This window comes from Vanellus vanellus (genome assembly GCF_965231255.1).
Source record: "Vanellus vanellus genome assembly, chromosome: 1".
Lineage (NCBI taxonomy): Eukaryota > Metazoa > Chordata > Aves > Charadriiformes > Charadriidae > Vanellus > Vanellus vanellus.
This window is the reverse complement of record NC_138905.1, coordinates 21534515-21552384: the sequence shown is the minus strand read 5'-3', so window position 1 is coordinate 21552384 and position 17870 is coordinate 21534515.

Below are 17870 nucleotides of genomic sequence, written 5' to 3'. Positions count from 1 at the left end.
ATAGTCCTTAAAAAGAATGGTCTGGTTTTAGTGCCTAATCTGGCAAGGGCATCTGCCCACACTGAGCTCATAGCAAGAGTGTGGCTATAGAGAAGAGTGACTCAGTTTGCGTTCAGTAGGAATGGACCCCATCAGCACAAGCTAAGAGGAAGTTGTGTGCCTCACCCGCCTCAGCCCCTTTGAAAATCCCAGCCACTATTGTTTTTCTGCCAGATGGGTTGACGACAAGTAGCAATCAGAAACACTCTGGTCTAGTGCTATTAAAATCATTACTGGAGAAATTTGGAAAAAAGGCATCAGCATTCCTTCATTGTATTAAAATATTCTGTCTTTTATGAGCTGAGTCATAACAAGCTGAGACATATTTACTACTTAGACAATTTTTAAACATTATAAACTGAGTACTTGCTCAGAATATTGCCACCAGAAGCAAGACAATTGACATTTTCAACCTTAATATGAATAAACTCCAACATTAGTATTGCAACAATGCAAATGACTGCAGTACCTCTTCCATTAATACTGCTCAACCAGGAAATTACTTTAAATTATGGTAGCTGGCAGTTATATAGCTCGTATTTATGACTTCCCAGCAAATGCAGCTCAGAGTGCAAAGGCACAGTTTACCACTCTAAGAGTGAAACTTCCTTAGTCTTAGGGTTTATATGTTTGTTTTAAAATAGATGAGATGCTACATCCCTCCTACTGAATTACACCACAAGAGCTGTCAGTAGGCCATCTGAATTCTGTTTTCCCGTCCTACATCAGGATCCCTCTGGATTAGATTTATTATTGCCTTCCCTCAATCGCTCCAACCCACAGCAGTCTCCTCTCTGGTGAAGAGGGCTAAAAATAGTTCCCTCCAGAGCTCAGCTCAGTAACTGTAATATCCAAACACACAGAGAAGGCAGATGTGCTGGTTGGTAGCTGAATGTTCTCTTTCACCACTTCCAGCCAAGAAATAAGGTCCCAGAAAAAGATTGGGCTCAGCATAAGAACTCAAGTCTGAAAAACTAGTACTGGATTTGAATGGTAAGTTGCTTTTGAACAGTAGGAGCAAACTCAATCACAATCAGTCAGGCAACTCTAACACAATGAAATTCACTTCTGTGCAGAGACATGTAAACCTTTCAAAATAAATAGTTTAGAGGGCATGTGAGCTCATTGAATAATCATTTCAAGTAATAATATTAGCTATACAGAATTATTTAAAATCTGCACTTATATTTTTCTTATTTTAAAGATATATTTCTTAATACATTTCTTTATTTCTTTATTCAATCTTGCTGGCCTTACTGAGAGAAAAGAGACAGTCGTCTGTCACTCTCTGAGTGATCCTATTGAAAACTGTGGAACTCAGCGGGCTACTCAGTATCAGTAAGAGGTTTAGAAGATGTATGTGAAGCTGGCTGAGTATGGGTTTTCTTCTCTCTCTTCTACAAATCAATAAAAGCTCTTTAAAGTGAAAAAGTTCATCCCAATAATGCAAAGTAAATTATATTATTTCTACGTTTTACACTCTTAAATGCTTTGCAGTTAGGCTCCATGCCAGGATTCTACTTCACTGGATCATTACTTGTATAACACAATTTGGTAAGGACAGAGCATCCCAAATGAAAGCACAGTCAAGCATCCTCCCACACACAGACACGCTGGAGTTCTTTGGACAAAATACGTGGAGGTGAACGCAACCCCAGTGACTCTACTTTGGACATTTTCCTCAGATTTTGCTGACATAAATGGTTTTTGCCTAAGACCCAGTTCCAGCATCCAGCAACGCTGCATTTGTGCCAGCCCAGTATCGGAGACAGGCTCTAAGATAGCCGCATTTGAAACCATGTGTATGGCAATGGTGTTTGTGTGGAACCATTTACCGTCATTCCAAATTGACCCAGGTAGAAGGATGGGACACTGTCCAACAGGTCCAATATACGGAATGACTCAACTTGGCAATATGCAGAAGAACTCAATTTATTTTACCATTCTTATATAAACGCTTTAGTATGGACACTAAAGGAAGCTGAACCAACAAAGAATCAAGAACAAGGCTCTACATGGCGGTACAACGGAGACAAGGAAGATCTTGATCTCCCCAGATGTGTCTGTACTAGTAAATTAAAGCGTGATTGTGAATTTGGCCTCCTGTGGCAGTAAACTATTTGAATGTTCCCCGGCACAGATTTGGCACATTCTAGTTACCACAATCCCCCCAGATTCTCTGATGTCATTTAGCAGCTGTTACAAGCCAGGGACAATACCCAATAAACCATTTGCCTGCCTTCTTCTGGAGGTGAGGGCTGTTTACTAGCACTTGGCCCCGGTACCTAGAACATTCCCAGACATGTTTAATTTACTCCCATAGCCACAGTGTCTGTGATCACTACTTTATTTTACATGAAACTTGTCTGTATCTTGAATTAGGATACAAAGATAGTTGTGGAATACAATAGGATTTGGGATTCCAGAGTAGTTTGCTGCCTTGGAGGGAGCAGATGGCTCTGAGGCTGATCAAGCTATTGTGGGAGATAAGGTGAGATAAGGTCCCCGAGTAGCAAAGAACTGGTGGTAGTAGAACTGGTTTTGAATCCATACCTTCAGGATGAATCCCAGCATCACCCTTCAGGCAAGGAAACCTGCTTCCAGGGCTGGGCTACTTGTTTACTTTTGGGCTATTGTTTTGGGGGTGTTTTTTTTCCAGGTTTTCTCTTTTCCTGGGAACACAGCCAGGGTCTGGGCATGCTGCCGAAAAGATAGGCTAGCACTGCAAGCACCAAAGCCAGAGGAGCTGGACCTTTGCGCTCTGCCCTGCTCCAGCGGTTTTGGCTAGGCTGTGCCACAAACTATGTCTTGTACTCACAGCAGCCTAAAGATCCATGCTATCCCTTTCCTCTCACCTCCATTCACCCCTCCAGCTGACCGTTATCACTGCAGAAATCACATGTACACACTCACAGAAGTACCAACAACTTTTTTTCCTAATCAGAATTGCTTGAAATAAAATGGGGGGAAAAAAGTCAGTAAAATGAAGTGAGTTAGAGTAGTTTGCAGCTTACATCTGTGTCTAATACTTAATCAAAAAGTCATTGATTACACATGGGATTTCTGCTAATACTTCAAAAGCTGAAAAACTGGAAGTGATATTCAGCCTGAAGTGGTACAGTAACATTCTCCAGACACTTCTCAGGACGGAAGCATTATCTTTTGGCCCTCCATAGATTGCCGCTGTTGTGATGAAAGAGAGGGGGACAACTCAACAAGCCAAACGTCACTGCAATTAACTTAGAAGGAAATGGCTTCCCTGGAGTATTGCCAAAAGAGAGCAGACAACAGGATCCTCAAAAGGGGGCTGACACCAGTGTCACAAATGGTACAAAGGACAACCTCCTGAGGAAGTATGTACCATAGCCATCAGCTTGGATGGCAGCTGAACTGGTCCTGATGATCACTGAAGCTGTCAATGAACGGGTCTGTGAAAGAGGGGATCAGGAGTAAGCCAGGTTGCCAAGTGGAAAGGGTAATGTCATGACTCCGCAGACCTGAACGAGACCGACATCGTGCACCTGGCAGTCTGCACACACGGCCGTCAGCAATTGTACCTACTCCCGAGGCAGATACACACAGACTCCACGCAAAAACTCTGACAGACAGAACTGCAGGTCACAGTGAAGCATTTATCCTAACCGGTGCAATGTGACATTCTTTCCTAGTGATGAACTGTGCTGTCAGTAAAAATGCTGTGGGGAGAGGGCAAAGGATGTAAGTACAACTGAGCAGCAGTACCCATGCGTCTGGGGAAAGGACATGAAACAAGTTTGAAGAACGCCCATGTGCTGTCCTTAGAGGGACTCAGGATTGCCTAGCTTCTGAATAACCACAGCATGCCTGCTCTCAGTGCTGGCTGTCACTCTGACCTTGAGTACCTCCCGCACCACCTTAAGATCAAGATCAGCACCATCATCAATGGCCACCAACTCTAGCAAGAATGAACTTCTTGCAAAGTTCAGTCTTTTGCAACTCTGTCTCCACATGTGCCCTCCTTTGCGGTGTGTGGTCCATCATGGGATGAGGGAAACATGTCCCTGGAGCAAAGAGTCTCACCCCAGTTGCATACAGCAGCTGCTCAACCACTGTCAAGCATAGATTCATGCAGCTGTTGCCATTTACTGAGGAGATGAAAATGGTGTACTGCATCATCAGCGAGACGTAGATGGCAATGATTAGATGCTATATATGAGATACTGACTGATTTCAGAGGCAGACTCCCTAATAGAAGCCCCATGCCAACACCCCCACAACGCAGCAGGATGGGTTTCCCACAGCAAAGAAGTTGCTTTGTCACAACTGACAGCGGAATCTGCAATGGGAGGTTGTCTCCACATGAAAACAAATATCACGTGCTGATTCAGTCATGCCCATCTGAAACGTGCTCATGCTTCTAGGTGTTAAGTGGCTCAAATCTGCACTGCCAGATGATCCAGGAATGGGTGGATACGGCATTAATGAGCACAGAGCCATGAGCCAAGGACTCTGTGGCTGTGGACAGACACCCTCTCCTGTGCCACTGGAGCAATTGTCTGTTCCCACCTGCCCTTCACCGCCCCTACCCTAAACTTACTACCTGTCCTGACAACAAGGCCGTGTCTATGAGTGTTGCCTAATCTGTTTCAGCCAACATGAGGCAATGAGGCATTTTATCTGCAACCATTTAAATACTACTGCTTAATCTTTGCTAACCCAGCTGATTTCAACTGCAACAAGTTATGGCAGGTTTACTTCGAAATGCCAGACAGAAAACTGAGTTACGGCTGATTGACAGACCCGTGCACCATCCTGCTGCCCCGGCTACTCCACTGGTAACCTCTGTCAGGGAGACAAGACAAAGCTTGTGAGATGCTGTAACACATGAAGCCTCCCCAAGGAGAATCAGCAGAGGTGTGTGCCAGGGCCCTCAGGAGGCACATCGGTACAATTTCTTTCAAGGCTGACACAAATCTTTAGACTACGCCAGGCCTACTGAGTTACTTAAAAAAAAAAAAAAGGGGGAAGCAGAAAAAAATTAAATCTCAGAAATTCCATCTTCTACCTTCATTCTTCTTCAGATGAAAATCTGTCTAGTAGCATTACTCCTCAGAATGCAGCTACAGTAAAACATCCTCAGCTATTTCTGAGAAAATGTCAGTTCCTTCTATATCTATGATTTCTAATATATGGGCCATAAGGCTTTTTGAATTATAGTAAGTTAAGCTGAGCTATGATCAACACAGAAAAAAAATGCAAAACATTTTCTAGCTTCGTTGTTTTAAAAAGTAATTCAAACCATGGGAAAAAATTGTAAACTGCCTTTTAGACAAAGAAAGGGTGGGGAACAATATATCCCTCTGCTTCCCCATTATATAACCAATCCCCATTCTTAAGTGCACAAATAAAATAAGAGTAAATTGAAATAAATCAAATAAATTGTGTTGCATAGTTTCAAGCCCTACATTATGTCTTGGCTGTAATAATATACATTATCATTAATGGCTTTTATTTTACAGTGCTGAAAGTCAGATTTGTTGTTGTCATCTTCATTCCTTGACCTTTACTATCTGCATTGCTCACATGAAAGTATTAGTCTGCTGTCACACTTCAAGAAACTGTCTAATAAGGTCAACTATGCATCACTCTAAGTCACCTAAGGCTATTTTAGCATATTTTCTTTATGACAAATGTGTAATATCACTACAATGATAGTTAGACTTCATGCTATATACAATTCAGTTTTCAATTATACTAGAAAATATAAGTGCCAGAGGACTAGTATGGCATTTTATCACCATGAATTCAATATCCATTTAACTGAGATGCAGCAAAAGATAATTTCAAGTTCTGAAATAAATACCTATATTCTGGAGAAATGTATAAACATCAAAATATTATTATGTACCCTCCAATTAAAATAGCTTGTCTGTTTTTCATTCTTGATGTACAGTAGGATTTGCGGGGTTTGAGGGAGTGATAGAGGTTAGGTTTCATATAAGAGTTCAGAATTGAGAAAATAGTTTTACTGCTGAACATTTAAATCCCTACAGAGAGAGATTTGTGAGATACTGCAGTATATCAAAGAAATCTGCATTAAGAGACTGTTGCTTCTTGTATTAAGGAAGCTGGCAGGAAAAAAACGCTCTGTTCAGCAGCCATCACCATAAAATGATATAAATGCAACTGCATTACCAAGGGACCTCAATTTGCCAATTGAAGAGGGCAACTACATTTTCTGCTTACAATATATAAAAGATCCTAAGCACTTACTTGAGCCTCCCCAGTTTTTTGAGCTGTAATGGTTATTCCTTATACTGAGGATGGAGGATGCTGTTATTCCGTGGCTTTGCTGAGCTTTGCCATATCCTCTTTGACAGCCGTGACAAGGAGAAAGAAGGCACATTTGCAATGGCAGTAGACCGGTGGAGCTGTCAAGCAACCGGTTGGTCATTTACACCACCAGAAGAGGTCCAGTGATGTACAGCTACTGGGTATCTCTGCTTTGCAAGTCCAAGTGCATAGTAGCTTCAGCTCTTGCTACTACTCCCAAATAAAATGGTCAGGCTGAACCGGCACTTCACCAAATTTGATCTGAACCATGAGATTAATTACTCCATCTTTTATTACCCAATTGCTGACCCAGACAGCTCCTATTTCTGCCTCTGCATTTCAAAATCACGAGTACATTGTGAATGCCATTGGATCACAAATTATCATCAGCAGCACAGGCAAAGGTCAGAAACCATTTTGTTAAAAAACTAACTTATGGAAAAAATGACTTCTTAAAACTCATTCTGTGGGTTTTTTTCCCCCTTCTCTGATCTTGAAGATCTGAGAAGGTTAAACATTGCTTCACTGTGAAAGGATTGCCTGGTTATTTATGTTTTATAGCAGCTGGAGCTATAAACCTCTAGAAATGGTATTCTAAGATTACCTATGCATGTACACATCACAGAGGCAGAGAAAGCACAGAATTCCTCTCCTGTGCAGCTATAGTGAAAAGAGAAACTCAAACAGCTTATTCAGTTCCTACATCCACGTTATCAGCAAGGTCTTGTCAAAGCAGAGAATGATTAAGTGCTAATTTACTAAGAAAGATTTAAAAAGTCTAGTCTGGCTCAGAAACAGTGTAATAGAGACATAACAGCAGTCTGAATTTACTGGGTGGCATATATATAATTTGGGGTTTATAGGATAAAATTAACAAAGGCAATACATAGAATTAATACCAGGAAAGGAAACAGGGGAAGACCAACCCATTGCTGTGTGGGCATTTTAGAAACTGAATCACTGGCACTTTTATGCCACTCCCAGTAACAGATAGTGTATTGAGCCCTTCAGAGCATTCTGCAGGAAGCCTGAAACACTCTGCTGTGGAGAGCAGCCAGTTCAATGGCAGGGAACAGCAACTGATTTTCTACCTCTGATTTTTATGCCTGTTAACTTTCTTTCCAGTTCTGCTGTGAGAAGAACTCTTGGTAATAAAAAGTATTCTGTATAAAAAATAAATTGCTATAAAATAAATTGTAGGCTTTGTAACCTAACAGAAAAGGCAATTATATTCTTCCCTGGAAATAATTAATTAAGCTTTCAGCAGTGAAAAGATTTGAAAGCACACAAAGCACACATTTTTACAGAAAGTGTAAGTTTTCTCTAGAAAAATAGGAACTATTACACCTTTATGAATGTTTATGCCATTGTCGTTATTTATTTTTGTTTTCATAATGATGCCTTATTTTAGGACAGGAAACTACTTCTGTTTCTGTTTTGTGCATTACTTGTGCATAACAGCTGAGCTCCTGCTAAATGAGAAAAAGGTGTTTTTACAACTCTACTAACTTCTCATTCTCCTTCCCATGGACTTACTGCTTTCATTTTTTAACCCAGTTCACTGAAGATTTCCCTGCAGCCAGCTTGTTAATTTTGAAACTGTAATTTCCCCAGCAAACGTGTCTCTCTCACCTATATGTGTACACTGCTCACTACTTGTGAATTAGGAAAATAGCACATAATAGGATAGATCCTTCATAGAATCATAGAATCATAGAATTAGTGAGGTTGGAAGGGACCTTTAAGATCATCAAGTCCAACCGTTAACCTATCCTGATAAAAAAACCACCACTTCTAAACCATGTCCCTAAGCACCTCATCTACCCTTTTCTTAAACACCTCCAGGGATGGTGAATCCACCACCTCTCTGGGCAGCTTATTCCAATGTTTAATAACCCTTTCAGTGAAAAAATGCTTCCTAATATCCAATCTAAACCTGCCCTGACATAACTTGAACCCATTTCCTCTTGTCCTATCACTTGTCACCAGGGAGAAGAGGTCAGCTCCCATCTCTCTAAAACCTCCTTTCAGGTAGTTGTAGAGGGTGATAAGGTCTCCCCTCAGCCTCCTCTTCTCCAGGCTAAACAACCCCAGATCCCTCAGTCGTTCCTCATAAGGTTTGTCCTCCAGACCCTTCACCAGCTTTGTAGCCCTTCTCTGGACACGCTCCAACACCTCAATGTCCTTCTCGTAGTGAGGGACCCAAAACTGAACACAGTACTCGAGGTGAGGCCTCACCAGTGCCGAGTACAGGGGGATGATTACTTTCCTAGTCCGGCTCACCACACTATTCCTGATGCAGGCCAGGATGGTGTTGGCCTTCTTGGCTGCCTGGGCACACTGCTGGCTCATACTCAGCCGGCTGTCCACCAACACCCCCAGGTCCTTTTCTGCCAGGCAGCTTTCGAGCCACTCCGCCCCCAGTCTGTAGCGCTGCATGGGGTTGTTGTGACCCAAGTGCAGGACCCGACACTTGGCCTTGTTGAATCTCATACCATTGGCCTCAGCCCATCTGTCCAGCCTGTCCAGATCCCTCTGCAGAGCCAATCTACCCTCAAGCAGATCAACATGCCCCCCTAGTTTAGTGTCGTCTGCGAACTTACTGAGGGTGCACTCGATCCCCTCATCCAGATCATTGATAAAGATATTAAAGAGAACGGGCCCCAGCACCGATCTCATGAGCATCCTGAACAATTCCTGTGCATGTCCTTTGCCTGAGTCACAAAGAATGACACATACATGATATTGGGCTGATATGGGGTTACCGGACAGCTGCAGCCACCTGTGCCAGGTCTCTACAAATGCCACTTGCATGCCCAGCCTGTGTTTCACAAAAAAGCTGGGAGACTCCTGATGAGCTGTTACTATTCTTCAACCCATGGAAAGCAATGTAGAGAAGCGACTATACAGTATTAGCATTATTTATTCATGTCTAGATTCCCCTGCTAAAAGCCAGACTGCATTTTGCCAACCGTTAGGTACACACAGCGGTGAAACAGCAACTGTATGGAGGAGTCTACAAGCAAAGCGTAACAAAAATAACAAGAGAAGAAGAGGCACGTGCAGGAGTAATTTGCCTTCATCTGCAGAGCAAAAGCAAGAAGACCGTAAGCCAGGTCAGTACTGTGGTCACTAAGTTATTATCTACAATAATTGCTGCCACTACACACTTATTATTTTTTTTCTTAATAGGCCATATTTAAATAATCCACTTAATAAAAACACTTAGAAATGATGTGTAAAGATTGTTTTGCAACTCTGTGCATAGCCAAGGCATTATACTTACCAAAAGGCCATGTTTATATAAGGCCTACATGTCAAAATTTAGACGTTTAGTTCTAAACGTAAATATACATCTTCAAATTCTAGATTACAAGAAGTTTTTATCAGAGGGCATATCATTCTGTCTATGCAAATCTGCTCCCAAATGCTTTTAAATGTGTTTTGCATAGTAAACGCAATACAAATTTGGTGCGCATAGATTAATCCAACTTCATATTATTTTACCCTATAATACATCAAAACACATTCTTTATTTCCCTGGGCAATACAATAAAAATTCTGCACACGGCAGCCCGGTTCACCTCTATCAGACGTCAAATGATTCAGTCAAAAAGCAAGAGACAGTATTTCACGTGTTTCAGCTAGCACAATTCAACTGGTGTAAATACAATATACAACTTTGGTCTGACAACACTGGTCTCAGTCCAGCAGAAGATATGTGGCTCTTCCAGAACATTTAAGCACCAGGAGTGTGGATTTCCTCATCCCACCGCATGTCTATGTCCTGAGGGAAGTGTCCTTTACAGCCCAGTTCCATGATCTGTTTAAGATGGCAAGATACAGTGCTGTGATTGAAAAGAGTCGTCCCATCCCTTTGGTACCGTCAGCCTGCTCAGTTTCTCCACACCATATATCCCTTGGGCTGCTGTAAGCATTTGTGTAGCTGCACTCAAAACTAGCTGGGAACCAGTATCACTCCAAAAAACCTCAGCACAATGAAAATGGATTGGATTCCCAGTCTTGTTCATTGCACAGCTGCTTGGATGTTTGTGCTGGCATAAGGCAAAGTCATCATGGCAGTAGAAACAAGAAGCTGCATGAGATGAGTGAGGAAAGGGTGGAACTACCCCTGTTGGTGGATGCTCTTTCTAACAACACCTGAAATAGGTCATCCATAGCTTAAACATATTTTCAGTCTTGGCTTATTTAGAGAATTGCCTCAAAATTTGTTTATTTTTTTAAAGATATTTTTAACTTTAGTTAATTTTTAACTTTAGTCTATGGATCTACTTTCTCAGGTTGTTTGTTCCTCAAAGAACTCTTACAACCCATTCATAAGTCTGCTTAGAATGTATTGCCCAAAATTTATTTAAGGCACATGACGTGATATGGTGCTTGTCTACTGGCCAAATAGGGAGAGTAGTCCCAAACTGTAGGGTTTCTCAAACTTCATGACTGCACTTTTTCAGAATGTCTTACATGAAAAGCCTCATGGTATGTGTTGGTCAGAGCCTTCTCCATGAAGGAGGCAGCTCCTCTGTGTCTCCAGGACTTTGTGTTCATTCTATGTACCCCAAGCTGCAATTGGTCTGGGCATCCCACTCAAGGCATTTTTGTAACACTGCATGAAGAGCTCTATGACTGATACTTTCAGGGATGTTTCACTCTTGGTAACAGAGCAGTTTCTCAGTTTATCAAGAGAGCACGTGGAACTTACTTGCACTTTCTGCCATCAGGCTCATTTAGGATAGAAATGTGGAAATATGAACAATGTGTTTTCTATGTAATAAAAATTCCTGTAGAGTACATTGGAAGTAACTCTAGCCTACAGCACTACTAGGTGTGTCCTGTCCTTATGCTGCCATTTCTCCTGGCTGCTTGCTCTGAGCTCTTCAGCCTTCCAGAGCTCCCAGTTCTGACTTCCAGGACTGCCAGATCTCCTTTGCAGACTCTCCCATCTACTGGCTATTGGCTGTGACTCTTCATAAACTTGAATTGGCTTTGCTTCTCTCCAAGTTGTAATTACACTCCAGACATTCTTTGTTTCAAAAGGAGACTGAAGAGGAAATCAGATCGCTTTAAGACTTGGAATATTGTAGGAAGCATGTGAAGTCCTCTGCCATTTATGATGACTGGAATAAAGTTTAGAACAGCAACTTATAATTCATTGTAAAAATGTGTTGTCTTTTTGCGATGGGTTGACCTTGGCTGTCCATCAGGTGCCATCAAGTCACTCTCTCAGTTCCCCTCCTGGGTAGGACAGGGAGAAAAAATAAGATGAAAAACTCATGGGTTGAGATAAAGGCAGCTTAATAAAGAAAAGCAAAGGCCATGCAGAAGCAAGGAAAAGCAAAAAGATTTATTCTGTACTTCCCATCAGCAGGCGTTGTCCAACCACAGCCAGGGAAGAAGGGACATGCAGCAGTTCCTTCAGAATACAAATGCCTTAATAATAAATGCACCCCCCACCCCCTCCTGGTTACTTTTAGTTTTTATTGCTGAGTAGATGTCATATGGTATGGAATATCCCTTTGTTCAGTTTGGGTCAGCTGTCCTGGCTACGTCCCTTCCCAACCTCTTGCCCACCCCCAGCCTACTGGCCTTTGGAGTGGGGTTGGAGAAGCAGCCCTGAAGCTATGGGAGCACTGCTTAGCACTGGCCAAAACGTTGGGGTGTTATATCAGCACCGTTCTAGCTACAAATGCAAAGCACAGCACTGTGGGGGCTGCTGTCGGGAGAGGTGACTCCATCCCAGCCAGACTCAATGCACCTTTGCTGCTGTATACGTTTGAAAGTCAATTCTGATTTTATCAAATGTCAGCCTGTTCCATCTGCTGAAATTGCTTAATTCTACAGACAGATTGAAAAGATGTATTTTAACTATGGGGAAGGAAAGTTGTTGGGCTTTGTTTCCAGGTTCAATAGGCAGGTAATCTGTTCTCTGATTGGCTTGCCATGCCAGCACTTCCCAAACCTTAACGTGATGTCTCCATAAAGAGTGAGGCTTTTCTGTATTTTACTTTCCACTAACTTCCACCAGTGATCAAATGATCGCTTGAAAGCATCTCAAAAGCTGAGTATAGGTGGGAACAAATATAGTCAAAATATTCATTTAAAAGTTCTAATGTTTATGGAAATTTTGTGCTTTTGTTTTCTCAATTCTAATGGTCAGTATCACAAGAAATGTTGATGTAATTATTGAGTGGACATTTCTGTGTAAAGCACCACAAGCTTAAAACAAAGACTGCTTCAATAGAAAGACTACAAGATCAAAGTTAAAAATGCTTCATTTAGTTGTGATGACAATTCTGTTAATGGAGCAATTTCAAAGGTATGCAACTTCAGCTATTGCAATTGCTTCCTTTGTAATTAGTGACTTTTCAAAGAGCACGGGTTCTCTCTGCAGATCCTTTCAACTGACCACTGTGTCGGCACCATAACAAGACGAGTGGGAAGCCGGTCTCCTGAGAGCAGACTCATGCCATATTGGTTAATCCAGCAACTATGAACCAGTCAGTTATGGGCAAAAACAAGTCTTGAATTTTCCCTGTTGCTGTCTTTCATAGTAAATCAGATCCAAGTAGATCAGCTTTTTAAGAGAAATATATATTTCCTGATGCTCTTAGAAAGTATTAATACTCTGGGAGTATATATTTTTTGTAACAGATCTGCACCCAGTGTGAAAGTATTGATAGCTTTTAAATGGTCTTCCAGACTGCAATTATGAAAAACGGTGCTATCTTGCCACTGTCATCTCCATTGGGTATATAAAAAAAAAAAAAAAAAAAAAAGCAGAACAGTGAGTGAGAGTGCTTTTTAGAGCCTTTGTATTAAACCGGCTGTCTATGTAGCTTGGCCTTTTGATTGTCCCTATCTTGTAAATGCTGCCATATTCTTAAATCCCCAGTCAGGACAAAATTCTCGTTATCTTCAATGAGGAATTCAAGATTGAGGTGCTAAGGGCAGATGATGGATGAACACTGCCTTTATTTGTGTCATTTATATATCTTGTATTTACTAATTGATTCTCCAATAACTGATTAACATTTACAATAGTACAATTATTTTTTCGTGATGTTATTATATTTCCGAAGAGAAAAACTTCAGAGGGGAAACATCTTCTGCTGTTTTTAGAAAAAAAAAAAAAAAAAAAAAACTAGTAGAGAATGAGTCTGATTTATGCAATACCAGCTAGAAAGAAGTTATTTTATCACTACTTGGAATAAATGGCCACTCAAAAGGGCACAGTCTGGAATGTTTTCTCACAGTTCTAGCTTGAGCTAGTAGGACAATGTTTGGCAGCGCTCAGCTGTCTTCATAACAAAATGTCTCTGCACAAATATTGCTCATTACAAATTAAAAACAGTAATGGAAAAAGCTACAAATATAAAGAAAGAAGACAGAAAATTCTGTTTGACTTTGAACAAAGTATTAGAGCAGAAAAATTATTTTTTAAGCTTTTTAAAAATGAATTCTAAACGGGTGGTCTTACTTATCACAAATTAATACGTAAAAATGGAATTATACTTATTAATCTAGTAGAAGAAAATGCAACACAGTTACACACAGGAAGAATAAAAATATTGATGCTATACTATAATATCACACATAATGAAAATACTTATTATATTATGATCTCATATCAATATAAATAAGCAAAAATTATATCAGCAACAGTTGTCTATGGAAACATATTTCATTTTGGTTTCCAAAATAATTGCTACATTCATTTTTTCCAAGTACATTTTTGTATTAAAAATATTCACATGGCAAACAGTTCAGTGTTTCATTGCTTGTTTGTACGGTTATATAATTAATATATATATATTTGGGGTTCCTGTGTTGTTTTTTCTTGTAGTACACAAGATATATTTCAAAACATATTGCTACTTGAAGTGAGTTAAAAAATTCCAAATGATTCAATTTTGATTTCTCATTTGATTTTGTGAGTTTTGGCTCAGTATTTTCTGCTCACAAAGATTTAGAAAAATGATAGGGGTGAGAAGATTTCTTATAAAAGCATCACAGATCTTAGCACAAATCATGAGCTCTTTTACTCAAAGTTTACTTTTCCTTGTCTCTTAATCTCCTCCCTTAACAGCATACAACAATCAATTGAGAAGCAAAGTGGTAAAAACTCCTCTCTTTTACTTTGCATCTTCTGCATCCCAACCTGAAGACCATGACTTTGTTCCCTTCAGCGCTACCTGCCAGATCCAAACCAGAGGACACATCTCTCAGTTCTGCTGCAAATACGCAGAATCTCTGCATTATTATCCATGACCTTTCTCTGCCACCTATAAGGTCTTAGCCAGAGTCCACCGAAGTTTATAGCAAGCTTTCTACTAATTTTGAAGGCCAGCAGACCGAGATTTGTTTCCTTTCCTCATGTATGTCTCAAAGTACGCTCTTCCCACGCACCTCTGGCAGTACCACTCTTGGCTCAGCTGCTAACTACTCTCCAACTAAAACCTGTTTTCCCACCAATGCAACCATCCTGCTGGTCTGAAGGATAAACCTACTTTATTCTTGCTGCCCAAATTAACGAACAGTTTCAGAGCAAGACCCTTGATTTGTCAGACTTTCTGTATTACGGATTCATCCTCCTGCTTCAGGTCTGGCAACGCAGCCTGCTTCTCCAGCCCCAGCTGCGATCTGCTTACAACGGAAGCTGTTAATTTAATAAATGAAAACTTGCTGACAACGCTCCACTCTTTCCAGCACTACTTGGGATCAGACTCACTCGCACAGGCACCATAAAGAGGATTAAAACCAAGGCAGGGAGATGGGAATCCGGGTCTCTACAGCAGACAAGCCACCTTATCTCAGGAAGGTCTGCTGCGATGTCATAGGCAATCACGGTAAAAAATGAGCAGCGCACCTGCTAACAAGGCTTGCCTAGACATTTCAACGTGAGGAAAAGCTTCCATCCCCTTTTTCATGCCAGATGGGATCAAAATCACTGAACGATGGAGAAGTGCACTATCTTATGGCAGGCATTGTCATAGTTCTGCAGGAGATGACAGATTTGCACAGGAAATCACAGAGAAATGTATTTCTATGACATCTGCAGGCACCAGACTCTGAATATGAGTAGAAAATGTGCCTTATTTTCAGGAGTTTTACCAGCCATGGTGGGTTTTTTGTTGTTGTTGCTTGGTTTGGTTTTTATAAATTGGAAATATTAGCTTGGGGAAGTACCTTAACTGATTGATTAAAAGTCAGTAATATGGTCACTCAGCAAACAGGACAGTCACATCCCTGTGGCATAGACAAGCTATAAGTGGTCCTCGAGGCACTGAAGAATTCCCACCACAGGAGCGTGGTGCTGGGTTTCCACACGCACCTCCTTCTCTCCCATGAGCTCTCCCCCAAGGCAGAGCGGGAGCCCGCTGGGGTTCCCTGCCTCCCCTGCCTTCAGCAGTGCCACGGAGCACTCGTGCTGTACAGCCTCACATGTGAGTTTTGGCTCCGTGACATCTCAGATGTTTCTCACCCCTAGCACTAGTCCAAAACTGGAAGCAACGTAATGACACCTTTACACACACATACACTTTCTGTGATATGCCTCTTTGACTTTCGCTAAAACATATAACCCACAGCATCTGGGTTTTACTCTTATGTCTTCTCAGCTTTCAGACACACGTCTTTTACAGTAAACCACTTGCTTATCTAAATACTCTACATTAGAAGCTCACAGTCGGGAAAGACTTTGTTAGCTGTAACCCCGCACTATAAAACAACAATTAACCTATCTTCAGAGGAAATTATTTTTAGAATTTATTCCAGACATGTTTAGTCTGCTTGAAATATGTTTGCACTGTCTCTGTCGTCAAAAAAACATGATGTAAATATTTATTGCAGATTCCTGATTGTAGGGTTTTTGCTCTGATTGGAAGTGTGACATTTTAAATCATATCTTTACCTCTTCTCATATTTAGGAAAGGGAATCAGTATCATTTCTTGACATATTTATCTCTTTCAGACTGAACTAGTTAGAGTTGCACTTATAAATTGTAGAAATTTCCCATTAACATAATTTATTACAACAATCATGTATGATATTACTCGTATAAATCAAAAAGGAAAGCAACGTTGACCATTTCCATTTTTAAGAATACTGTTTCTTTATTAATTAGTTTCATATAGTCCTTGACTCTTTAATGAGGGTCAATGTGTACTTTTGCAATGACTGGTAATGTACAAATCATGTTAATAACAAATAATCAGCAAAAAAATATCGTCCTGAGTCAGCCTGCTGATGTGGAGTAGTTATGGGGACTGATCGCATTGTAATCATCTCACTCTTCAAGCCCCATTGCTCCTATAGATGCCTTACATTGTCTTTGTAAATAAGACATATAGAAACGGTATATGTCTATCTCCTGTACAATGTGTGCACACACATACACGTGTGTCACTGGCCTCTAGGCACGTAAGGCTGTACAAACAGAATCCAGGGTTCTTTGCATTACTATAGGGAATCATAACCAAACTGATCAGAAATGTTCCTACGTAACATTTTTCTCCCCTTGGAAGATGCCAGTTTAGTGAAATCAAAACATTCCTCAGATTTCTTGCCCAGTTTCTGCTCACCCACCTACCTTCTTACTGGTAACTTGGAAGGTTCTCAAAAGGCAAAATTCAGCTGGCAAACCAAAGCGACTTGAAAAACTGCAAGCCCTCAACAGTCTGGGCTCTGTTCCCAAGGTTTTTGTATGAGGTCCTCAGAAATTTATCTTTTATAAAGCGAGGAGTCCAGTCTTCATGAGTGCCCAAGGACCCTGTACCTTGGGGAACTAGGTGCTTTCCTGCCAAGGCAAGGATGTTGGGAACTTCATAGTTGTTCCACACACATGAAAAAAAAAAATATTTTCTGCTAAGGAATGATAAAATTTATGAAAAAAAAAATATTTTCTGCTAAGGAATGATAAAATTTATTTATTGTTTTTAATTAAAAAAAATCTATTTCCTTTCATCTGTTAAATGACATGCAGAGTTGCAGTGCCTGTCCCTTTTAGTTTATTATAAGCTCCATCCAAATTTTGGGGGGATGCACTCATATTGGTGGACTTTGGATCTAACCTGTAACCTGTTAATATTGTCACTCTGTGTTCACTAACCATGACACATATGGAATGTGTCAGGAAAATTAATTGTTAAAGAAAGAATATGCTGAGCATTAACATGATGCCATCATGGGAAGGGCATGAGAATCACACAATCTAGAGGATATGAGACTAAAGTAGTAGTCAGTAAACTGTCCTGGTATATATGTGCGTGCATAGGTTTGGTAGATAAAAAATAATAGCGACCTAAGCATGATGCAAATGGTATGTAATAAGGGGTGGAAGGTCCTGGTTTGAGGTAAAACCAAACCAATTTTCTCTTCAGTTATTTTACTTTTTAGCTAAATGTCTTCTAACTACTGAAATTAACAGCATATTGGGCAGAAACTGTTCGCTCTCAGAGCAATAAGACCTATGTTTATAGCTGATGCCCAGGCATGGTATGCA